This window comes from Perognathus longimembris, chromosome 19 (genome assembly GCF_023159225.1).
Source record: "Perognathus longimembris pacificus isolate PPM17 chromosome 19, ASM2315922v1, whole genome shotgun sequence".
NCBI lineage: Eukaryota > Metazoa > Chordata > Mammalia > Rodentia > Heteromyidae > Perognathus > Perognathus longimembris.
In genome coordinates, this window is record NC_063179.1 from 6421270 (window position 1) to 6445502 (window position 24233).

Below are 24233 nucleotides of genomic sequence, written 5' to 3' on the forward strand. Positions count from 1 at the left end.
CTTATTTTCCTCAGAAGAAAATATCTGTGCATATTTTCTGGACTTTTCTTTTCTTCTTGTACTAGGGGTTGAACTCAGTTACTAGAACTTACTAGGCAGGTGCTCCACTATTTGAGCCACACCCCAAACCTCAAATTTTTGTGTATTATTTTTGTGTGAGTATCCTAATACTGGAGTTTGAACTAAGAGCATTGTGCTATTGTTTGGCTTTTTCATTAAAGGTTGACACTTTACCACAAAGGCACACCTAAAAATTGTACCTATATATTTTATTCTAAACATAGGCCAAGGTCCAGAAAAGGTATTTTATGCATCACAGTTGTGTTATCAGTTGCTATAAACTTCAATCCCTTCCAATTAAAAATGTACATACTTAGTGGCTGATGTATCTCTCCTTAGATATTTATGCATGTTTGAATAACATAAATTAATGTACTAAAATATCTTATCATACAGATCTCATTGTGCCTGGCAGTTTTTACTAAATGTTACATTACTACAATTTTCTCATGATTATGGAGTTCTAGAATTTGGCTTGTATCTGGTTATACTATAATTTTCAGGGCTTTACTCCATTCTACCTTAGTCCTGGTGACTTTTAAATAAATCCACGTGGTCGCTACCACAATCACAAAAGAAGTGACTCTTCAAACTCTGGTAGCGTGAACATTTCTGTGAAATGTTAAGACTCAAAAATGGAATTACTGGGTAATAAGATCTTTTCAGTTCACAGATGAATAGTTTTGTTTTCAATGTTATGTCTTGACTTAAACAAAGGTTAAGTTTAAAACCCCCTTGTGCTCATGTTTTCTAAGATATGCTTTTGTCTAGCTTATTCTACTTTTTCCCCCGTGGACTATTTTCCTTCTGATTTTTTTGAACTTATACAGCAAAGATGGCAAGTCCTTGCAACTATATGGTTCCACAGATCTGTTTTATCTACACACGAACTTGGGTGTGTTTCACTCCTCTTCCCATTCTCCCCACTACCCCCACACTTTTGCTCCTGTGATGGGGTCATTTAAAGAATTTGCTATTACAAAGTCACAAGTTATTTTCCAAGATTTTTTTTTCCTATTAGCTTTGCTGTTTTATCTTACAGAGAATTTGAATTTTTCTGGCAGCTGCCTCTACCTCTAACTCCCACTCTGTTTAATTTTGGACATGAATCTGCATGGAGTATGCCTCATATTCAGAATCAGTTTTTGTTTGAACCCTCGCCATTTATGAAAGAGTTCTTCCCTCACTGAAATAGGAAGTCATTCCTAGCAAATGCATATAAGTCTATTTCTTAGCATAACATTTTTATCTCTAGTGTATTTTTTTGTCTTTCTGCGGAAGGACTGCATTTTCCTATATAGGAGTAAATCTCTACATTTATTTCTATTTTCATGAATTTGACTACTTTTTAAGCAAGCTGGTTATTAGTAGAAGTTATTAACTAGATTTGTGTTGAAGGACTTTCACATTGCTTTAGTTATGCAATGCACTGGCGAACACACAGAAAAACTCACACCGGAAATACACTGTACTCAGTATGTATCCGTCTCTGTTGAAACGTGGCTGGCTTCTTGTAGAAGATTTCTCTTGAACTTGACAATTACAGAGGCATAATAAGCATTGACTTTTAAATCTGTTTAGAGATTCACAAAATGAAGAGCTGCAATACAAGTTTTTCCACATTCGTTTCTATTTCATAGTTCTTTATTTTTTTTGTTGGGTGTACCATCATTTGAATTCAGAGCCCTGTGTTTGCGAAACAATGATTCTACTACACGAGCCCTACCATTTCTCTTTTTCTTTTAAAATATGTTTTTATTATCTTTAGATCGTGTACAAAGGAGTTACCATTCTTCAGAAAATTTTATGAAATCAGTGCCCCTTGATCAGTCACCCCTTTTAACATTTTCAGCCACCCAAACCACCCCATCCCTTCTCTCACTCTTCTTAATTTTTAGGTTGTATAAGTTGTTGAAGTTTTGCCATTTAACAAAGCAATTTATGTGTACAACGCATCTTGATGTGTGTCATCCCATCAACATCTTCAGCCCCCTTCTGACTTTTCCCCTTCCCTTCCCTTTCTCAGTTCTGTGGTATATACAATGAATTCTTGTCTGCATTAAACCTTTTTTTGGTCAACAAAGTCTCAGACCAAAGTCTTTCTACCTCCACTTCCAGTATAGTCGATAATGCAGGCATGAGCTACAATGTTTAACTCTCTTTGTGTGAGGGGGTCTCACTAACTTTGTTCAGGCTTGTCTTGACCGACACCCTCCCATCTCCATCTCCTGTGTAGCTAGGATTACAAGAATGTGCCCCAGTTTCTGACCCCTTCACACCCATTTAAAGAAATAACATTAGCTTGCCCAGTAATATTTACTATGTACCTTAAACAATCCTACACTGTCTACACCTTGAGTTTCATTCTCCTCAGCTAAAGGTCGTGAAACACATTATTACACAGAAACACATTATTGCCTTCCAATCTTATTCAACACATTGCCTGCTGTGACTTATTTTCTCTGAGGTCATTTCCTTGCGTTAAAATTTGGGCTATTATAGTTTTATGTTCTCTTTGTTTTAACATTTGCTGCTCCTGCTGTTTTTTGCGTCTCTGTGCTTGTCGGTGTTCGTATTCTTTGCTGTTTGAATACTTTTCCCTCCTTGGGTGTATTTGTTCTGTAGTATTACTTTCCCTGGTGGTGACTATCTGGCTTTGGTTTCTGACAGCTGGGCTCTGCCTCCAGCCTGAGAGCTGCGGGCTGGGGCTGGGTGCAGCCTCCCAGGGTCTGGCAGCCTCGGTCAGTTCCTTCAGCTTATGTCTGTCTTCTGCCTTCTGCTGGTTCCTTTTCTGGATCATTGGATTTCGCTCCTGAATGCGGTTTGTTTTTCTCTTCAAAGGGAATTCGTACTTTTCTTCTCTTGTCTTGTTGCCTGCAGGCACTCATTTCTTAATTTCTGATGCCCCTGTAGAGAGGCTTCCAGATGATTCTCTACTGCTGAGTCTGAACCTGTGTATAGGGACTTTCTCAGACGGAGAATATTATTTATATCATATTTGTCTCCTGTGCAGAAACATTTTCTAGACAAATTATTACTGCAATTGACTGAAAATCAATATCAAGAATGAGGAATACAAGCAAATATTTGGCAAATAATTATAAAATGTGAACATCGTGACACATACTTTCTGTCAGTTTAAACATTCTTTCACAAGACATTCTTAAACAATGGATTTTATGTAATAATGGTCTCAACATTGCCAATGTGGACATCGTGAATATCAACTAGCTGTCTAACTTAGTCATTAAAAAACTGTTTCTTTCCCCCTCCCACAAATTATCAGAGGATCTAATATAAAAGTATATACTAGCATGAAATATAGAATATGTATTTTTTTTCTAAATACCATGTTCATATTGGTATTTCTACATGTTCTCAAATTTATAATGTCTATTAATCAAATGCATAATTTGTATCATTTGCACAAATCTCTTATTTATATGCTTTTTGGTTAATCAAATTTCATACCATAGGGGCTGGGGATATAGCCTAGTGGCAAGAGTGCCTGCCTCGGATACACGAGGCCCTAGGTTCGATTCCCCAGCACCACATATACAGAAAACGGCCAGAAGCGGCGCTGTGGCTCAAGTGGCAGAGTGCTAGCCTTGAGCGGGAAGAAGCCAGGGACAGTGCTCAGGCCCTGAGTCCAAGGCCCAGGACTGGCAAAAAAAAAAAAAAAAAAAAAAAAAAAAAAAAAATTCATACCATATAATACAAATACAAAAACATAGGTACAAGTATGTAAGTCATAATACATAGCTAGTTAGAAAATTATTAAATGTTTTGAATTATAAAAATTATTGTTTCACTTAAGCAAAATAATGCAATTTATTAATATTTCCTTTTTTAAAACTCACATTTAGCCTTTACTCCCTGTATAGTCATTGCATTGCTCATACTTCTCGTTTTGTGGTTAGAGATGATATCTTCACAGATCTTCCTACTTGAGCTGGTCTCAAACCATGATTCTCAGATCTCAAGCCTCCCAAGTTGCTAGGATTACAGATAAGACCTACTGGTGCCTGGATGGATTTATTCTCTTAAGCTTGGGGTATTTTCAACACATTTCCCACTTCCTTGTGCATATTAACCTTTCTTTCATAATAATTTTTGACAGGGTCCCCAAATCCTAAATCACCAGCCATCTGTCTATAATGATTATAATTTATCTCCAAAGGCAACCTGAAGTACAGCTACTTGACCTGGCACAGATATAAATTGACAGTCACAGTGGAAAGTTCAGAATGACAGCTTGAAATGCCCCAGGAAAACTCCACCATGTCAATTTTGGATTATAAAAATCCATCATTCACTCTTGTATTGCTTGTGTGAAGACTCACTAATTACATATCAGCAGAAGAAGCTCACATCCTACAAATCTTTCTAATAAATTATTCTGGGAATTTATATTATAGTATTAAAAAGACAAGTATCAGTTTATTTCTCCCCAATTCTGTTTTCTAATAAACTTTATATAAGGAAAGAGAGTGATTATAATAAAGAAAAAGTTCTGTCTCTTAAAACTCCAAGCAGCTTCCAACAGCACTCTCATTTTTTATATTTTATTCTGAAAGGCCCATTATGTTTCTGATATTCTCTCCAGAATGACACATCCCTGAGTTCCTTTCATTGTTATTAACAATATTGTCATATTACAATGGAAAAAATACTTCATTAGGTTGTCTTTAAAAGCTGTTCCAATGTTCCTTTGTCTCACAGCTCGTCTTTGTGTAGCTCAGAGTTCATTTTCATCTACAATTGTTGGCTTCATGATTTGTATTGAAGTGGATCTGATTGATTCTAAAATGGTGTCAGCTGAAAGCTCCCTCTTCCAGTAGGGATTCCACAGATAGGACTATAAGCACTTCCACGACATGCCCACTTTATATAAAAATAGCTCATGCACATCTTGTTTTCCACCGGAGAATACAGGTCCTATTGTTACAAAATAACTGAAGTACTCTGGACTGAGTTATTCTGTAGTGGAATCAAGAGTATGCATCAGAGGGAGAATCAACCAAGAACTGCTTGTTGAGGTGACTAAGAGTGCTGAGAATACGTGTGCTTTGCTCTTAGATACTGTTCACGGAATGAGGAGTTCCTGTCTAAGTTATAATGACCTTGGATTCATGCTTACATACTGAACTTACTTTGTAGCTAACAAAAAATCTTAAGCATCAACAAATTTAAATGTTTTTACTTTTCTTTGTAAAATTATTTATTAATTTTATTATCTTTGAGTAGTTGTACAAAGGAGTTGCTGTTTGACAAAGCAGTTTCCGAGCACAATGCATCTTGATCAATGACACCTGTTTCTTTATTCTCAGGCACCCCAACTCTACCCAGCCCTTCCCTCACTCTTACTGTCAGAGGATGTACATTGCATTCTTGGCTGAATTTTCCCTCTCTTCTTTTCATTCTTCTTCCCCTTTACCCTTGACCTCACCCCACCCTTTTCTAGAACCCACTTTCTGGTGTTTTATTTTGGCTGGACTTGGCTTTTCCTTTCCAAGCAATTAGGCAATTTGAGTTATCCCTCGAATCTACCAGATTCTTGTTAATATATTTGTATACACTTTCACATCATCCAACATATTTACTTACATGTTTATAAGCTAAATCTATTTTCTACATTTAAGGAAAGCATTCATCCTTTGTCTCTCTGGACCTGACTTACTAATTTACTTAACCTAATTTTTTCTAGAAAGAATGATATGAAACCACTTGTAATGAAGTGGAAAGGCCTGGAAAAAAATGTAAAGATTTGAGTCCACTCTAAATATTTACTGCTTGTTTCAAGAAAAGATGCACTAAATTTGTTCAGTGATTAATCTAGAAATCTTTTATGTTTTTCTTGACATTTCAAATCACAAGCTGTTTCATTCAGCAAATCTTATCAGTTCGACACCAAATGAACACCAAGCTTTTCTATTGCTCTAAATTTCCACTTTAATTCCAAATTGCTATTATTTTAACTAAAACCTATTAGAACTTTCCTTATTTCTGTTCTATATACATCTTCCACAACATATGTATGTAAAACATGTATATGTGTGTACAACAAAAGATATTATCTTATATGTCACTAATTTTATCTATTTATTTATTCATTTATTTATTTATTTATTTATTTATTTATTTATTTTCCGGTCCTGGGGCTTGCGTCTCAGGGCCTGAGCACTGTCCCTGTCTTCTTTTTGCTCAAGGCTAGGACTCTACCTCTTGAGCTACAGCACCACTTCTGGCTTTTTCTGTGTATGTGATGCTGAGGAATTGAACCCAGGGCTGCTGCATGCTAGGCAAGCACTCTATCACTAACCTACATTCCCAGTCCACTAACTTTATTTTTATGACTGGAATTTAAAGGTTGCACACTGAGATGGCACATAATAGTTTATCTTTCTTCAGTTAGTTTCTGTCTCCTCGCTACCTCTGCCTCCCAATTATCTTGATCTTTTTCTAGTTGTTTGCATGTATTCCTTCCAAATCTGAAGCTTTATGGCCTCCATTTTTTCTTCTTGGGAAATCTTAATTGATTTAACTTTTCTTGGAAAGATTTAATTGTTTTCAAATTCCTGCTTACTTTACTTTCCTCAGGTAGTTCCTCAATTCATGAAGTTATGGTAATTAATATCAGGTTTCTCATGAAACTTGTATTTATCCTACTTTGTATACGTTTCACAATATTTTTATTTGTTTAATATGTGCCTCCACCGAAAATAGTTTGAAATATATGGAATGTGTATTTTGTTTGTCATTACATATTGTTTGCCTCAAATTTGTAATGTAATATTATTTGAATCAGTAATTTCATACATAAAATCTAATATGGTATTTGCTCTTATAAGATCAACAACAGTACATTAGAGAAATACAGTGTTAGTAAACTAAATCTATTTTTTTACACAAGATAAATAATTCATTTGAATATTTATTAAATAAACAACAGATTGTATTCAAATGCACAAGTTTTACAACTGATTTTACTTCTCTTGAAGAATCCAGTTTCCATTTGTGTTCAGTCGATTCAGTTGTGGGGAGGCATTTCTGTGAGTGGGCCAGGAACTAAGGTGGGAGGCATCGTGAGTCAGGTATCAGCCAGGCAGGCACCTGTGCTGCCCAGGGCGTAGAGAATGCGCTGCCCCTTCTCCCTTCTGAACAGAGAGGAAAAATTGTCTCTGTCAGACTAGACTTGGGGGAAAGTCACAAACGCGTACACCTAGGAAGTCCCGCTACCCGCAGGCGATCCCAGGTGAGGGTGAGGAATCCTGCTTTGGTTAGCAGAGCCAATGCCACAGAAGTCTTTTGAAATCCCGTATCGATCATTGACCAGCACAAAACTAAACACGGAGGTTACTGCCACATCTTTAATTCCCTGGAACTAATTTCGGCTGCATGTGACATACCATAATGACAATTACTGTCCACACAGTCTATGGCTGACCTTTGGTTGGTGCCCATTCCTGACTGAGAGCTGGGAAACAAACATCAAAACACAATGATGCATTTGCCAGTGATGCCTTTCTCGTTGACATTTTTAAATTTTATGTGTTTTTATTCAAGTATAATTGAGAAATTAAAAATGTACACATTTATTCAGATGGGAAATGTTTGTACAAGGAAATGTGCATACATATTCCATTTACCACTGGTGAGATAATGTTTTCCTAACCCCACATTGTTTGCTTTTCTGCCTTCAGGATACTTTAGATTTGTTCTCAGCCAATTTTACTTCAAGAAATGACATTATTAATTATTGTCACTTTTGATAGATGAAGTTTACACAACCTAATTATTGTATAGCTATGAATTGTCACACATTTTAACCAATGTTATTTATGAATACAAAATTATGCTGTGATATTTTATCTTGTCAGTATTTTGAAAGAATCCACCTTCTTACAGGTTTCCTTAAAAACTACTTTATCTGATACCAACATAGCCACATTTGTTTTCTTAAAATTAGAGCTCATGGGGCATACACAGTTCTATTTAATCATTTTGATTACAAGCCATTTTTCCATATTAAAATATTACATGTGTTAAAAGATACATATTAAAATATCACATGTACTAAAATGTACAACTTATAAACAATTTGACAATCTTTTCTCTCCTAATGAAAATCAAAGATTTCAACGACTTTCTACTGCTTGCTGAGTACTTCATATAAGTAAGAAAACTTTTAGAATTATTACTCTGTACTCTGATTCAAATTTTCTCCCAAGCTTGAATATTACAATCTCTTTAGAGATGGAGGAGTTCACTCATTTGGGAAACTTTTAGTAAGTTTTGTTTATGTAGTTCCTATGTCTTTTCTGTTCCTGTTTGTTTGCATGCTAGACCTGGGAGCAACCTGCTTCCCCCAGTGAAGTACAGATTACTTACCCAGAATCACCCCTGTGCATTTCCCTTTCTCAAGTTTTCTCCACATCCCATCTATTTTCAATGCCAGGGGGATGAAATGAGCTACTTACAGACAACAATACATGTGTCTCAAGAATAAATATTCCACACACTGTATAGGCACACCCATGCTAGAACAGCTGATATTGAAATACCCTACAATTTTGGGTACACTGCAGTGTGGCTGAAAAGGCACATGACAGGCCTTCCCCGATTTCTTCACTTTGTAATTTCTCCTTGATGTGTTGCCTTCTTATTTTAGTAATGGTAACAAGTGAAGGCTTTCCCAAATTGCTTATATACTTTAGGCTTCTCTATAGAGTGCCAGCTCTTTCATGCATTTATGTAACTATGATGAATGAAGGCTTTCCCATATTTCCTATATCCTTACAGTTCCTCTCCATTTTGTGTCCTTCCAACACTAGTGTCAGTATTTACATCCCAGTGTTTCTCTCCAGTAGGAGTTCTTTCACGTCTCTGAAAGTGGCTGACAAGAGTGCAGCTTTACTCGCCTTTCTTACAGCAGAGGTTTCTGTCCAGTGTGACTTTGGGAGAAGTGAGTACTCCCCCACACTGCTCACAGGACTTGCATACGCTATCCCGTGCGAGTTCTTCCGCATGTTGTAACATCATGGGAAGACATGGAGGCTTTTCTATATTGCTTACATCCACAGAGTTTTCTCCAGGGTGAGTTATGTCATGAAAACTTAGATTACTAATTCCAGCAAAGGCCATCCCACCTTCCATACATCTGTAGGGTTTCTCTCCAGTATGCCAAAGGTAAATGTATTGAATGACGGCTTCCTCACCTTGATTATGCTCAAAAAGTTTCTCTGCAGTGTGCATTCTTTCATATGTTTTAACATTCTTGGGTAGAATGACAGACATTGCCACAGAGGTGAGGTTTCTGTCCAGCGTGGGTTCTGTTCGACTTTGGAAGAGGCCTAAATCTGCTGAATGCTTTTTAAATTTTGGTTACAAATGCATAGCTTCTCTCCAGCATGAGTTGTTTTCATGTGTTTTAAGATCACAAGATGACATAAAGGCCTTCCTACAATTCTTACATCCATTTTATCTCACTGTGTTTTATTCATGTATTTAAAGTTGACTAAAAAAAGTGAAGGCTTTCCATAATGCCTACAGCCATAAAGTTTCTGTCCAACATGAAATCTCTCATCTCTCTGTCCCTGACACAAATTTGTGCTTACCCGTATGGCTTACATCCATAGGTTTTCTCTCTAGTGTGGGATTTTTTTCATGTGTCTCAACATAACTGAGTTGATGAAGACTTTCTTCTATTGTTTATAGTTAAAAGGTTTCCACTGTGAGCTTTCTCATGTCTTTGAAAGTGACTCAAATAAGTGAGTGTTTTCCCACAAAACTAACATCTATAGATTTCCCCCCCACCATTGTCAGCTCTTTCAAGCTCTAATTGTTACTGTACTGAGTTAACCTCTTCTTACATTGCTTACACCCCTAGAGTTTCTCCACAGTGAGTTCTCTCATGCCTATAAATAGAACTGGAGTAAGGAGAGGATTTCCCACAATGTACATATTCACTAAAGTATTTAACTTCAGAGTGATTTTTTTTTTTCATTTGTGTGAAAGGAAACTCTACCCCGAGAGGACTCTTCATACTGACCAGAAAAGTGATTTCTCTCCATCTTGCATTCCGTGGGGTGTGTCAAATGATGGTGTTGCTGAAGGCTTTCCCACATTGCTTACTACATTCAAAGTGTTGGATGTGAGTGCTCCCAAGGTTTTGGCCAGAACTGAGATACTTCCATGTGTTACTACATGCTTTACTCTTTCCATTTTCTTTTCATGTCTCATACTTTTTTCTCCTGGGATATTTGTAGTTGTGTTCAATATTTTTCTTTTTACTTTTCCCCTATGAAATCCAGCTTCATAAACTTTACCAATATCATAGCTCCATAGAGGTTTATTTGAGAAAGATAAACAAAGTCCACTCTGGTAGGGTCAATTTTATGGCAATATCCTCAAAGCTCATTGGCTTCATCTCCCATATCTTTACATTGGCATTCTATCTCTAGGTCTTCTGAACTCAAGACACATCGCAAAATGGTCAACATTGTTACTGTGGTCAATCTCAGCAGCAGACAGCAGTCAATTATGGTGTATCATGAAAAAGAGTGCCACGTAGCTAGAAGTTTGTCCTTCTACTCTGTTTTTATTTGTTTATTTTCACTGACACATAAGAATGCAAAACTGTACTTACCATTATTCCACTTGGGTTTGATTAGTTCTTTATATTTCAGATATTTCTTTTAAGAGATTGATTGTGAAATTGCTAAAAATTATAGTACTATTTATATTTTAATTATAGTAATCAAATGTGGCCAAGTAAAACTAAATTTTCATCTGAAAGCTTTGCACGTTGGCAAATAAGATTTTTCCTGATGGTGGGTGGAAGTGACTACAGAGATGATGAAGGTATTTTTTGGTTTGGTTTGGTTTTTAATTATTTTGGATGCCACAGTGAAGTTGACTGTGAGGCCTGGCAGGTTCTTGGTTTCCCTGCTCAGGTGGTGCTCTACCACTTGAGCCATGTTTCCAATCCTGATTTTGGCAATTTAATTGGAGATGGAATCTAATGAACTTTTCCTCCAGGACTTGAATCACGTTGTTTGGTACTCACCCTCCTGGGTAGCTAGGATTATAGGCCGCAGACACCAGGAGAGAATGTGTGTGTATGAAGGGGGATGTGAAATCAGGGCTTGGACACTGTCCTTCAGCTGTTACATTCAAGGCAAATACTCTACCACTGAACCATAGCTCCAATTTTGGCTTTTTGGTGGTTAATCGGAGATAAGAGTCTCAAGGACTTTCTTGCCCTGGCTGGCTTTGAACTATGATCCTCAATCCTCAGATTTCGGGATCTTGAGTAGAGAAGATTATAGGCATGAGCCACCAGTGCCCAGATTTTTGTTGTTTCTTTTCTTTTTAAAGATATGGAGACCCTTCTGATATGCATCATTTATGGAGAATAATCATTGCTTTGGTTGTCTCACTAAACTGTTTACAGCTAAAGCTCAAAACACACATACAGATATGTGTACATATGTGTTTATAGCAGGATGATATTGGACAGAAATTGTTCACATTTAGTATGCTACCTAAGACAGCAAGTATTGAGTACATCAAGATATATTTGCTTTTTTTAAATGTCACATAAATAAAAGAGCAGAAGAAACAACTTTCAACAGATTAAACTATGCATGTTAGAGAATGCTTGAGAATTATCAATCTTCCAAAATGGTTGTGTGATTTTAAAGCCTGCCTTTAGTTGTAAAACTTTCCTGGTCTGTATTAGCAAGAATTTCAACTGTATTTTTATATATCTACACAGTATTGACCTTTTATCTGTCACTGTCAAGACTTATCAATGAATTTATAATTCAATAATTTTGTGACGAGTTTAACTGCTATATTGATTATAAAGGAATTATTAATAATTGTTGGGTCTGTTATTTCTTTCCAGGAGTGTTATTTTATTAACAAGTAAGCAACATTTATTGTGTCGCAGTGTAAAGAAATACTGTATGATAAAATGTATAGTAAGCAAAATATTTCTGAGGGCTTGTAGTATATGCAAATGTGTGTTGACGAAGCCTAGGGGATGCTGCCAAATCTTAGCTAAGTGTGATGTTCAGTCATCATTCAATAAGAGTTAAGTAACCATCGTAGGGCATCTATCAATAATATGTATTAGAGTGATAATTAAATAAATGAAAATATAATTTAAAATATGCTGGGATAAAAATATAAAATAATGATCATTATAACCCATATTAGAAAAGACTAGTACACTAATATTTCATTGATAAGATTCTGTCGGTGTAATGATTTACCTAGCCAAGGAAGATCTAATACAATCATTATAAGTCAAAGGAAAGCTCAGTAGTAATTAGTCCTGTGACTCACACATGAAAGATGCTGAGGAGCTGCAAAAAGTATAATGGATACCAAGAGCAGTGATGGAAAATCATTAGGAATATTAAGAAACTATAAGTAATTGAGTAGCCCTGGTTTTCAGTATTAAAGAAAATTTTTATGAGGGTAGATGATATAGGATGTAATACATGTAAGTCTAGAAAGTGGGTCTGAAACACACCTAAAGTGCCAAACCAATGGGAGCGACAGTGTGTGCCACCTTTGAGGTTAGATCTATTGGGAGACTTTTGGTCACTAAAGGTCTGCCCTTGACTTGCATATCGCCACTCCAGCCTTCCTTCTCCTTGCCTGAGGACATTAAACATGCGTGTTTGCTCCTCTGTGTACTTCTACCATGGTATCTAGCTTTGGCACAGGCCAAATATAAGGAGTACATTCATCAAGGACTGAAATCTCAGAAACGATGAGCCCAAACTTCTCTTATTTCTATACATCCACAAACTCAGGTGTTTACTCTCGCAGTAGCAAACACAGAGCACAGAGTGCAGTAGTTTGGATCTCATAAGAAGACCAACGAGATGGCACCAAGGCAATGTTTTACCTGTAGGAAAGCCACTCTGGAAAACAGTGTGGAGATTCCTCAGAAGGATAAACATAGAGCTCCCCTATGACCCAGCAGCCCCACTTTAGGGCATCTACCCAAAAGGCCACAAACAAGAACACACTAAAGCCACCAGCACAACACTGTTCATCGCCGCACAATTTGTCATAGCTAAAATATGAAACCAACCCAGATGCCCATCAATAGACGAATGGATCAGGAAAATGTAGTACATATACACAATGGAATTTTATGCTTCTATCAGAAAGAATGACATTGCCCATTCATAAGGAAATGGAAGAACTTGGAAAAAATTATACTAAATGAAGTGAGCCAGACCCAAAGAAACATGGATTCTGTGTTCTCCCTCATAGGGAGTAATTAGCACAGGTTTAGGCAAGTCACAGCAGAGGATCACAAGAGCCCAATCGCTATGCCCTTATGAACACATAAGATGATGCTAAGTGATATGAACTCCATGTTATGGAAATGACTCTTATATCACTGTTGTAATTACTTTCAACATGCCATGTGAAACCATAGCTTCTATTGTTGATGATCCTCTTGTATCCCTTTCCTGTGGTTGTACCTGCACTATCTCTGTATCTTATCTGAGCACATTGGAAACCGTGTATGCTGGTATTAGAACTAGGAAAGTGAAAGGGAATACCAAAATCTAGAGACACAGGATAAAAAGACAAATGACTCCAAAAGCAATACCTGCAAAACCATTTGGCATAAACCAACTGAACAACTCATGAGGGGAGAGGGGAAGGAGGAGGGGGGAGGGGGGAATGAGGTAGGAGGTAACAAACAGTACAAGAAATGTACCCAAGGCCTAACGTATGAAACTGTAACTTCTCTGTACATCATTTTGACAATAAATAAGAAAAAAAAGACAGATTATATATATGTGCATCTTGGGGTGTTACCAATGAATAGCATTAGTGTAGTGTGAAAACCAAACATGGGAATCAAAGTCCCAGAGAAAACATGTGTTTCCAGTGGAGATAAAAAGAAGGAAGGAAAACCAGAATTAAATTGTTCAGAAAGCAGCGAGCAAGACTTTGCAAACTGAGTAGAATGAAACAAATGTTAGAAGAGCATAGTATATCTCCAACTCCACTTTAAATTCACATATGGCCTCTGTACAAGTAAAAATATGTATGTGTATAATTTGTAAGAGGAAATATGGTAAGAATGTAAATAGAAATAAAATAAAAAGAAATTGAAGGCAGAATGTAGAAAGAGAACTCCAAAGGAAAGTGGACACGGTAGCCAGAGAGATACAAGAATAGCACAAGGAATGACTTTACAGAGACAAGAGACTATCTACATTGGTTTGCCTGACTTAACTTTGCTAGGAGTTAAAAGCATAGGTCCCGGCCATCCCAGAGGACCATGCAGAGATAATCACAGGCAGGAGAAGAAGGTTCATAAGGAGGTTTATTAGTGGGGCCATAGTTCCCAAGGGAGAGGGAGCTACATGGCATCTGCACCTTATCCAGGTGGCAGCTTCTCTCTCTGGGGTAAAGGGGAAGTAGGTATGTAGTGAGTAGGACTGGCTCATTAGGAATTGGTGTATCTGGGGGTTTGTGGGAGGAGCTGAGGACCTGAGGAAATGCTAACATCCCCCCCATTTGTTGTTTATTAATAACAGAGGAGGGGTACCAGGTTGGGAGTATGGGAGGTTGTTTCTTCTGGAGCTACTTCCTGCTGTGAAGGGGCGAAGTAGTCAGAGGTCCCTGATTCGTCATTTGGCCTGGTACTGTCCAAGAAGTATTTGTTTGACAGTTTAGTTGGTAAAAGTCCTCATCATTTCCACGAGAATGGTTATCAGAGCCAATGGGTGTCATGGTCTCCTCTGGCTACATCCTGCAGCTTGGGCACATCAAAGAGTCACTGGGTCTGGGGACTTCAGGGTCCAGATCTGCACTGGGCAGAGCAGTGTAGTAAGAGGATGGACTTGAACTGCAAGTTCCCAGGTGGTGTCCTGGGTGAGGAATGATATCTTGTTAAAAGAGACTTGAAGAGGGTCAGGCAAAAGGCTGACAAGTTCACAGGACCAGTTAACATGAACGGCATGGGAGAACACACCCTGGGCATAAGCCAGAAAAGTTCCATTTGGAACATAAACCCAATTGTGGCCCATTTCAAGGAAGGAGGAATAACTGAAGTGGGGGCAGGAAGGAAGTGTTTAGGGATAGTGGACTGGTTGGGAGTAACCAGTCAGAGGCATATATATATATATATATACACACACACACACACACACACACACACACACACACACAACACAACACACAAAAATAGCAAGTAACAAAGGCAAGAATGCAAATTTCTGTCCAGATGGAAAATGGACAGGTATGGACATTAGGTGAGTAAACAACTATTCCTCTTGATCTCCCGGCTCTGATTAATTTTGGAAGGGCAAGTTTAAATTGACTCCATTTAAGATGAGACTTCATCTCCTCTTACTCCTCTCCATGGTTCCTTGTTGTCAGGATTGACCTCGTCCTGAAGGTCTAGGTGCTCATTGCTTGGATAGCTTGTCCCAGTTGACATTAACGGGGCTTGAACTCAAGGCCTTGGCACTGTCCCTGAGCACTTCTGCTTGAGGCTAGTGCTCTACCACTTGAGCCACGGTGTTGCTTTCAGCATTTGGCTGGTTCTTGAGCCAAGCTTCCAGTCTGGCTCTGCTGGTTAGTTGGGAGATGGATCTTTAGAGGGATTTTTTTTTCTTCCAGGGCCGGCTTCGAACTGCAATCCAAGGAGTCTTAGCCATAAAAACCCTTTTTATTTCCAATTAGAGCAACAGGAGGGCAATAGGAGTAGAGTTACCTGTAATTCATTGAGAATTGACCAAAAAATACTTGCCAGAGTTCTGCTGCAACACTTAGAGAACAGCAGACTGAATGAGATCCATGTGCCATCAAATCAAATCATATCACTTAACCTTACCAGAAGGTGGAAGAGAATACAAATGAATATCAATCAAGAGGGCAAAGGATCAGGACAATGTAAAAGTCTCAGCTTCAGTGGATCCGAAGTGGCTGTGTCTTCCATCCTGAATCAGCAGGCTTTGTTAGTCAGGGGTGATAGAGGCAGGCAGGAGAGATGAGTTGGATCTGGGTGAGGCTGTAGTGGCATCTCAGAGTCCCCTGGATAGATTGTCACACCTCCTGCTGGGTTGCCTGCAAATTTCTACACAAGACATTTGAAATCTCCCAGTATTCCCTGGTTGCTTACTCTGAGTACTTTGGCTTTTGTAGGCTGGTGCCCTACTGGTTTAAGCAGGGTGACAACTTTCAACAGATTTTAGAAGGCTTGGGCTTTTAACCATCTTCCTAGTCACAAAATCCACACAGACCAAAGGCCAACCAAATCTGCTTTCTGCAGCAGCCACGACAGTTTCTGAGACATAGAGGGGGAAGACACCAATGCTACCCCAAGGCAACCTTGTAGCCACCAAACACAACTTGGATGTTTTTTTTTTTGGCCAGTCCTAGGCCATGAACTCAGGGCCTGAGCACTGTCCCTGACTTCCTTTTTGCTCAAGGCTAGCACTCTGCCACTTGAGCCACAGCGCCCCTTCTGGCCATTTTCTGTATATGTGGTGCCCAGGGCCTCATGTATACAAGGCAAGCACTCTTGCCACTAGGCCATATCCCCAGCCCCCACAACTTGGATGTTTTAACCTTAGAGTAAGTCTCGGTTGCAACTCTGTCATGATAGGCCTGCTATAAGCCCAAATCTAACCTTCGGTGGGGCAGAGCCAGGGCAGGAGCACTCTGGGCCTGTCAAAGTCTTCACAGGAACACCACCAGTGACTCCTAGATTCCCTGAGCAGTTTTCCATGAAAAAGGGAGAGAATAAGGAATCACTAGTAGTAAAACCAAGCAATTTGAGAGCAGACTTCCTGTAGCCACGGGCTACCACAGTCCATGCAGGTAGCACACATGTCGACCTGCATCTTATAAAGCAAAATATCAATCCTCGGTCAGGAAAATCGAGGTTAGCAGCCACATTTGCACACTCATTCCAAAATGACTCTGGTCGGGCTGGGGATATGGCCTAGTGGCAAGAATGTCTGCTTCATATACATGAGGCCCTGGGTTCGATTCCCCAGCACCACATATACAGAAAATGGCCAGAAGTGGCGCTGTGGCTCAAGTGGCAGAGTGCTAGCCTTGAGCAAAAAGAAGCCAGGGACAGTGCTCAGGCCCTGAGTCCAAGCCCCAGGACTGGCAAAAAAAAAAAAAAAAAAAAAAAAGACTCTGGTCCCTTGATCTTAAAGAGTTTATGAGAGCACAGGAGAGAAATATGGAGAAGCAAAATCTTAGTCTATACCAAAGAATTGTCAGGAGTAGATGTACACTTGACTTTTAGCATAGATGGACATAAAGAATAACACACTAGGGGCTGGGGATATGGCCTAGTGGCAAGAGTGCCTGCCTCGGATACACGAGGCCCTAGGTTCGATTCCCCAGCACCACATATACAGAAAACGGCCAGAAGCGGCACTGTGGCTCAAGTGGCAGAGTGCTAGCCTTGAGCAGGAAGAAGCCAGGGACAGTGCTCAGGCCCTGAGTCCAAGGCCCAGGACTGGCCAAAAAAAAAAGAATAACACACTGGTTTTACATCTTAGACACATTTGCTTGCACCCATTTGCTCACATCAGTTTGGGTTTAAAACCTGTTTTTTTTTTCTTTTTGCCTGGAGTCTGGTGATAAGAGTCAGGATTGCCTTCAGGCTTTTCACTGTGATTCCACCCACAGGCTGCAAAGGTCAGTTTAACACAAGAATTAAAGTAAGTTAAAATAGTCAAAAAGCAAGTAATTTTGAAACCATGATGCTAGTCTTTACATATTTTACCAACAGACAGACAGACATACTGACAGTTGTGCACAAGCTTTGGGGCACGCTTAGAATTTTTTTTTTAATTGGCCATGTAAGTTTTCTGGAATTCCAGTGGAAAAATGATATCATTTTGCTCATATTTTAGAACCATGTGGTCAGTTAGAAAACAAAAAACTTTTCCAGCAAACAAAAATTTTCACAGATTATCCGGCGAGGAAATGGAGAAGCCACATTTTGAGAAACCAGTTCAGCTCCAATGGGGTGCTGAAGTGGGACCAGAGAAGGTCCAGGAGATGGGAGACAGGACACGAACACAGACACCTGGCAAGGCATAATGGCAGCGGAGCTGGTCAGAGCCTTAGCAGGCTAACTGCAAGACACCTTCACCTCTGAGCATTTGAATTGCAAGGCACATTTGAATTCCAAGGCCACAGTTACAGAGTTCAGGGTGGGGGGCAGGGTTACCTGGTGCTTGAGTCTCCACATTCCTGCCCAGCCTTGAGGAATTTGGCACGCTCATTACCTGGGGGATGGGTCGGACTCCACCTCCAAGAGTTTTTGGAACCTTGATGGAACCAAGATGGCGCTTGCTAAAATCAACTCTATTGTCCACCACGTGGTCAATGCTAGAGAAAACTTAGGATTTAGCCAACAACAAGCAGAATTTAACCGAATCTCCAAACTCAACAAATATCAATAACGAGAATAGAAAACCTTTCTTTGTGAAACAAATAGAGGCAGAGAGAGAGAGAGAGAGAGAGAGAGAGAGAGAGAGAGAGAGAGAGAAAGAGAGAATTTCATCTGCCCGAGCGCTCATAGAATTTATGTAACCACTGGTTATTACATTGTATGTATATTTTTAAATGAATGCAAAAATGCTTTAAGCTTAAGACTTCATTATGGTTTAAATATATCATGAAAATGCATATTACCTTGTGATGTCTTAACACTCTCCATAATGTTCTTCCTCTTTGCTGCCTCAGTTTCTTCCTCTACTACATCAGATTTTCTCCTTGTCCTTGTCTTCCTCATCTTCTAGAGGCAGCAGCTACCTTCTTCACACATATGGATTTGTGTCTTTGTATTTTTCCCTGTGAATTATCTGGAAAGTCTTTCTTACTGAGTTACTTATTATCTTATTACTAGTAGTGGTGTATTTTTAAATAATTCTTTATTTTTTAAGTATTTACAGAAATTTAGCACATCATGACTTGTAAATGACAAGAAATACATATTCATTTTACAGCTTTCCCAAACAATAGAGCACCCAAATGGAATAGTTGGTACGAATTAATTCTAGTGAATTCAAAAATACATTCATAACTATAATTTTATACTAAAAATTCCACATAGTGGTATAAATTTTTTGATTATTCAACATAGAATCACATCAATTGCAAATCTGGCATTTTCAAATAATTCTGGAAAACCTGAATTAATTATCTTGTGTGTTTCAATGGGTAATCAATCTTTTTCTCTGTGGAGCTATCCTCAGTGGGTGGGCTATGAATATCATTATGCTGCTTCCTCATTCAATTCTGTGCCTCATGCCTAGATCCAAAGACAGTGGGAGTACTAAGGAAAAGATCTTTAATTGGACCTCTTCATTTGTAGAAGCCTACCAGAAGTGAAAAGAAATAGAACCAATAGGAACTGGTTCTCAGGGCCATATTAGTTTGCAAACCAAGCTTAGAAATCAAATACCCTGGATTAGGGCACAGAATACCATGGTGACATTCCAAATATCTCTTGAGATTTTCCTTATTTGTTCACTTGATCATTTGCAAGGAATATACATAAAATGTCTGTTGACTAACCAAGTATTATTGCCTGCTGTGATGTATTTAAAGACTCTGACTTAATTTTTTTAATGTTGAGAATATCCATGATTTCTCTGCAATGTACAAGCATAGTGGTTCTCTTCACTTGCATTGTTGGCTTTGTAATTATGACTATTCTATATTTTCTTTGTAAATCTTGCTTTGGTACACTTCAAACTACTCAAATAAATTTGATAAAAGTCCGAGAATATTTTGTTGACTCCTCTAAAGAAACGTATTAATGTTCTAAAAGTTTAACTGATTTGATCTTTCATAATGATCTAAACTGTTAATGAAAAAAACAAGGAGACATTTCTAATGCTGAATAGAAATATACATTCTGATTCACTGAAGACTATATAAGCAATGTTGAGAAATAAAAGATTAATTGAAAAAGTTTACATACCATAAAAAAGAAAAGATTTTATTTCTCTCTGTATGTATATGAGTAGATATTTATATTTATACATACATGAGTATATTTATATATGTAATTTTTCAGATTGACTGAGCTTCAATGAGTGCATGCTATTTATATCTCTTGTCTTGGTGCATGCCAATGTTTCTATTTCAGCTGTTGTTCTGCATATAATGCACTGAAATTCACACTTTTTCCTGTGAATAGAGGATAATTTGACCAGGACACATGTACCTACACATTTAGCAAAGAGGTATTTTTAAATGTTCTGAAGAATTTCAACCGAGTGAACAAAAAGAACAATTCTTGGTATTGTTCTGTATTTCCATCCCATTTTAATAGAACCAATTGTGACACAAATTGAAAATTATGCTATTTATTATTTCTCATACAATTCCCTGGGTGTGCATTATACATAAGGAATCTGAGTTGGTGTTGAGATTTTATATTTTGTAGAATTACACTTCTCATTTAGTTGTATGGGTGATCTTTTTTTTGTGAGTTTGTATTTACCACCAGTCAAGCAATAACAAACAATACATTAAATATTTTGATGATAGGTATCCTCTATCTTAAAAATATTAATTGATTTGCTAATTATTACATAGTTCTTAAAAATAGTTATATGAACATCACTATTAATGCTGTATAAGTAATTTTTAAGTTTTTCTTAAAATTTAGGCATGGAAAAGAATTTTTCTTTTGCCAATCTTGTGGCTTGAACTCAGGGCTTAGGCTCTGTCCCTGGGCCTCTCTGTGCTCAAGGCTAGCACTCTACTGCTTGAGCCACAGTGCCACTTCCAGCTTTTTCTGTTTTTGTGTACAGAAGAATCAAAACCAGGGCTTAATGCATGCTAGGTAAGCACTCTACTGCTAAAGCCAAACACCCAGCATGAAAAGAAATATTTAAGTTATAATGAAAGTACAGCAAGATCACACTGAAATACCATCAAGACACTTCATTGTGCTGTTATTTTGAAAGATATCCATATAGGTCATACTTTGAGAATAGACTTGAGAATAAAATAATTTTATGGGTAAATAATTTTATGGGTAAATTTACTTCCTAGGATATAGGATTATTTATCAATGAGTATAAATATGTTCCTGTGTGTATTGCTCTATCAAGAACATAGACTGATTTATAAATGAGAACTATATGCATTTCCATACCTACATCTTTGTATGCAGGAGCTGCCATGGAAAGCTGGCTGATCAGTTATAAATTGGAAACATCACTCCAGCTAGGAAATATTTAAAATTATTATTTATTAAGTAATTACTTGTTCTATCATTTTAAATAATAGCTCGTGGTACACAGGGAATTTGCCCATATACTTACCTATGCTTTAGGTGTAAATACTAATCATTCTTAAATATAAGATATACCACGAAAGGCCTGATTGGATTGAAACAGTATAGACTACTAGGTAAGCTAGGATCTTGTAAGATTTGACAGATAAGTTAAATTACAAACTCCCTCAAAATACAATATTTCACTCCTGGATACCATGTATGTAAGAAGAGAAAAGCACTTCAAAAGGTTTAAGTAGACCAAAACCAATGTGGCATGCTAAACAGAGATATTCAAATCAAAGCCAGTAGTGAAGATGCTATTATCACATCTTAAAATAAATCCTGTGATCTTTCAAATAATCCATGTTGTTACACAACCTTTTTCAAATAATACAGCATGCAGCCTCAAAAGAGGGCATTTATTCTGAATGGCTCAGAATTATCTTTTGATGCAGTTCTTGGATAAAGGGCATGTGAAAATGTAGTGATGTAACTATATAACTTCCAGGCAGGGGAGATTAAATGGATAAATTATTTAATGAAATTAAAAAAGACACTGCAGGGCTTTCACTGCTCATTAAAGGCACCTAATTTTAAAATTCAGTTCAATTATACTTCCATAGATTCTTGTAACTAAGCATTACTTCACCAACAACACAAAGTGAAATCCTGTTTGTGTTGTTTTAAAATCATTTCCTAAGAGAGACATTGGTATGACAAGGTTAATATTTTCTCTCATATATCATGTTTAACTTGTAATTTTATTATAATGATGAATTATTAAGCAGATAACATAATTGAATCCGATATGATAGATTTCTTATGCTTGTTTCCATATCTTGGAGTTCATTTCACTTAGCATCATCTTATATGTACATAGCTATTGAGCTATTGTGAACCTCTGCTAGGACTATCCCAGGCATATACTAATTATTGCCAACAAGGGAAGCCATGGAGTCTATGGTTCTTTGGGTCTGGCTTACTTCCCTAAATATGATTTTTTCTAAGTCTTTCCACTTCCTTATGCATAGGGTGCTGCCATATTTTCTGACGGCAGCATAGAAATCCATTGTGTATACCACATTTTATAATATACATCATATTATATATTGTATATATAATATATACATTACATATATTATATATACCACATTTTATTAGGTACATGGTAACAAATCTTGTATAAGAGCAACATTAGTCTATTTTCTAGTATTAGAGGGAACAGAGCCAGCGATTGAAAATGAATCCAGAATGTCCACTCCTAGCAGGGTGGGTCTGAGAAATCCTACAGTGATTTTGGCTATCTGCAGAAAAGTATTTTTAAGTTAGCAGCTATCAGCCAAGGAAGTATCTGACAAATGAATGTTTGAAGTAAAGCTTAAAGCAGTGTCTGTCCAAGGTCTGATTTGAACCGCTCTTCATTTCTGTTGGTCTAATGAACCAATGTTGATTTCAGGCTTCTATCATAACCTCGATGGAATTTAGACATTAGCACTCCCCATCCATATAGGAGAGGAAGAGGCTTCCTTTGCCTCTATCACAGTCGACCTAAAGTTGCAATGTGCAGAAGTGATTGAACATAATCTTCAAGGTCCCACAGGTTAATCTGGAAATAACTAAATTCTCCACTCAAGTAGGAAAAGCTCCAAAACAGGACAGCTCATCTATTAATGGGAAATAATATCAAACTTTTGCTCTTCAGCTTTCAATTCTATGATAAGTCTAAGGACTATTTTAGTAGAGCTCTCAGAAAAAAAATTAGTTTCAGGGACATTTAGATTTGCCTTGTAATCACACTTCTTTCTTGCTTTACCTTCCCACTAGATTCTGAGACCTCTTTCCACTTAAGCCATTTGCATTCTGAATCTTCTCCAAATATCTATAGGTGCCAGAAAAAACAAAGCCTCTTTTTACAATTATTTTACATATTGAATCTTGTTAATGGCCACAGGTCTAATCAAGTATGATCATGCACCAGCATAATCTACTGGGATTCTACTTGTGTTAAAATTGCATTTGAATTAAGTTCTTACTTAGTTCATCAATAGTCAACCAATAATTAGAATTTTTACAAATAGAAATGGTATATGTGACAAAATGTTCTTTTATTGTTTGTCATTGTGGCGCTTGAACTCGTCTTGGACACACCAGCTACTTTGAGCCACAGTGCCACTTCCAGTTTTCTGGTAGTTAATTGGATATAAGGGCTTTATGGACTTTCCTGCTTCACCTAGATTGGAACCTTGATCCTCAGATCTCAGCCTCCTGTAGCTAGATTATAGGTGTGAGCCATTGGTGCCTAGCAAAACATTGACTTTTAATACAAATTTGAAATTTCCATCACCTAGTTAGACAATTTCTTTGCAAAAGAGATTTTTATTAGAGTATAGGAGTTGTACAAGGGGTATTTCATTATGACATTTCTATTTATACATGTAATGTATCTCAGTCAAAATCATCCTCTCCATCTCTCTATCTCATCTTCTACCCCCTCTAAAAACAATTTCTTCAGGTTTCATTGTTGTCTTCAGACACATACATGGAGTTCATGGGCCATAGTACCCTCATTCATTCTCTCCATTGGTGCTTCCATCTGTTGGTACCTGATCCCAAGATAGCCTGTCTTACTTTCCTGTGATTTGTTTCCTGTCATATTTTACTGTATCATTGTACAAAATGGTTTCACTATGATCAATTAAATACGTTATACTTTCATCTTTTAAGCTCTCTATGTGTTCCCGCTACCCATTACTGTCAGTAACTCTTGGTGACTTTCCTTTGCCTTCTTCATACATCAACACTATGCATCTCAATATTGTTTGTCCTCCATCTTTCTGTTTTCCTCTTCTTCATC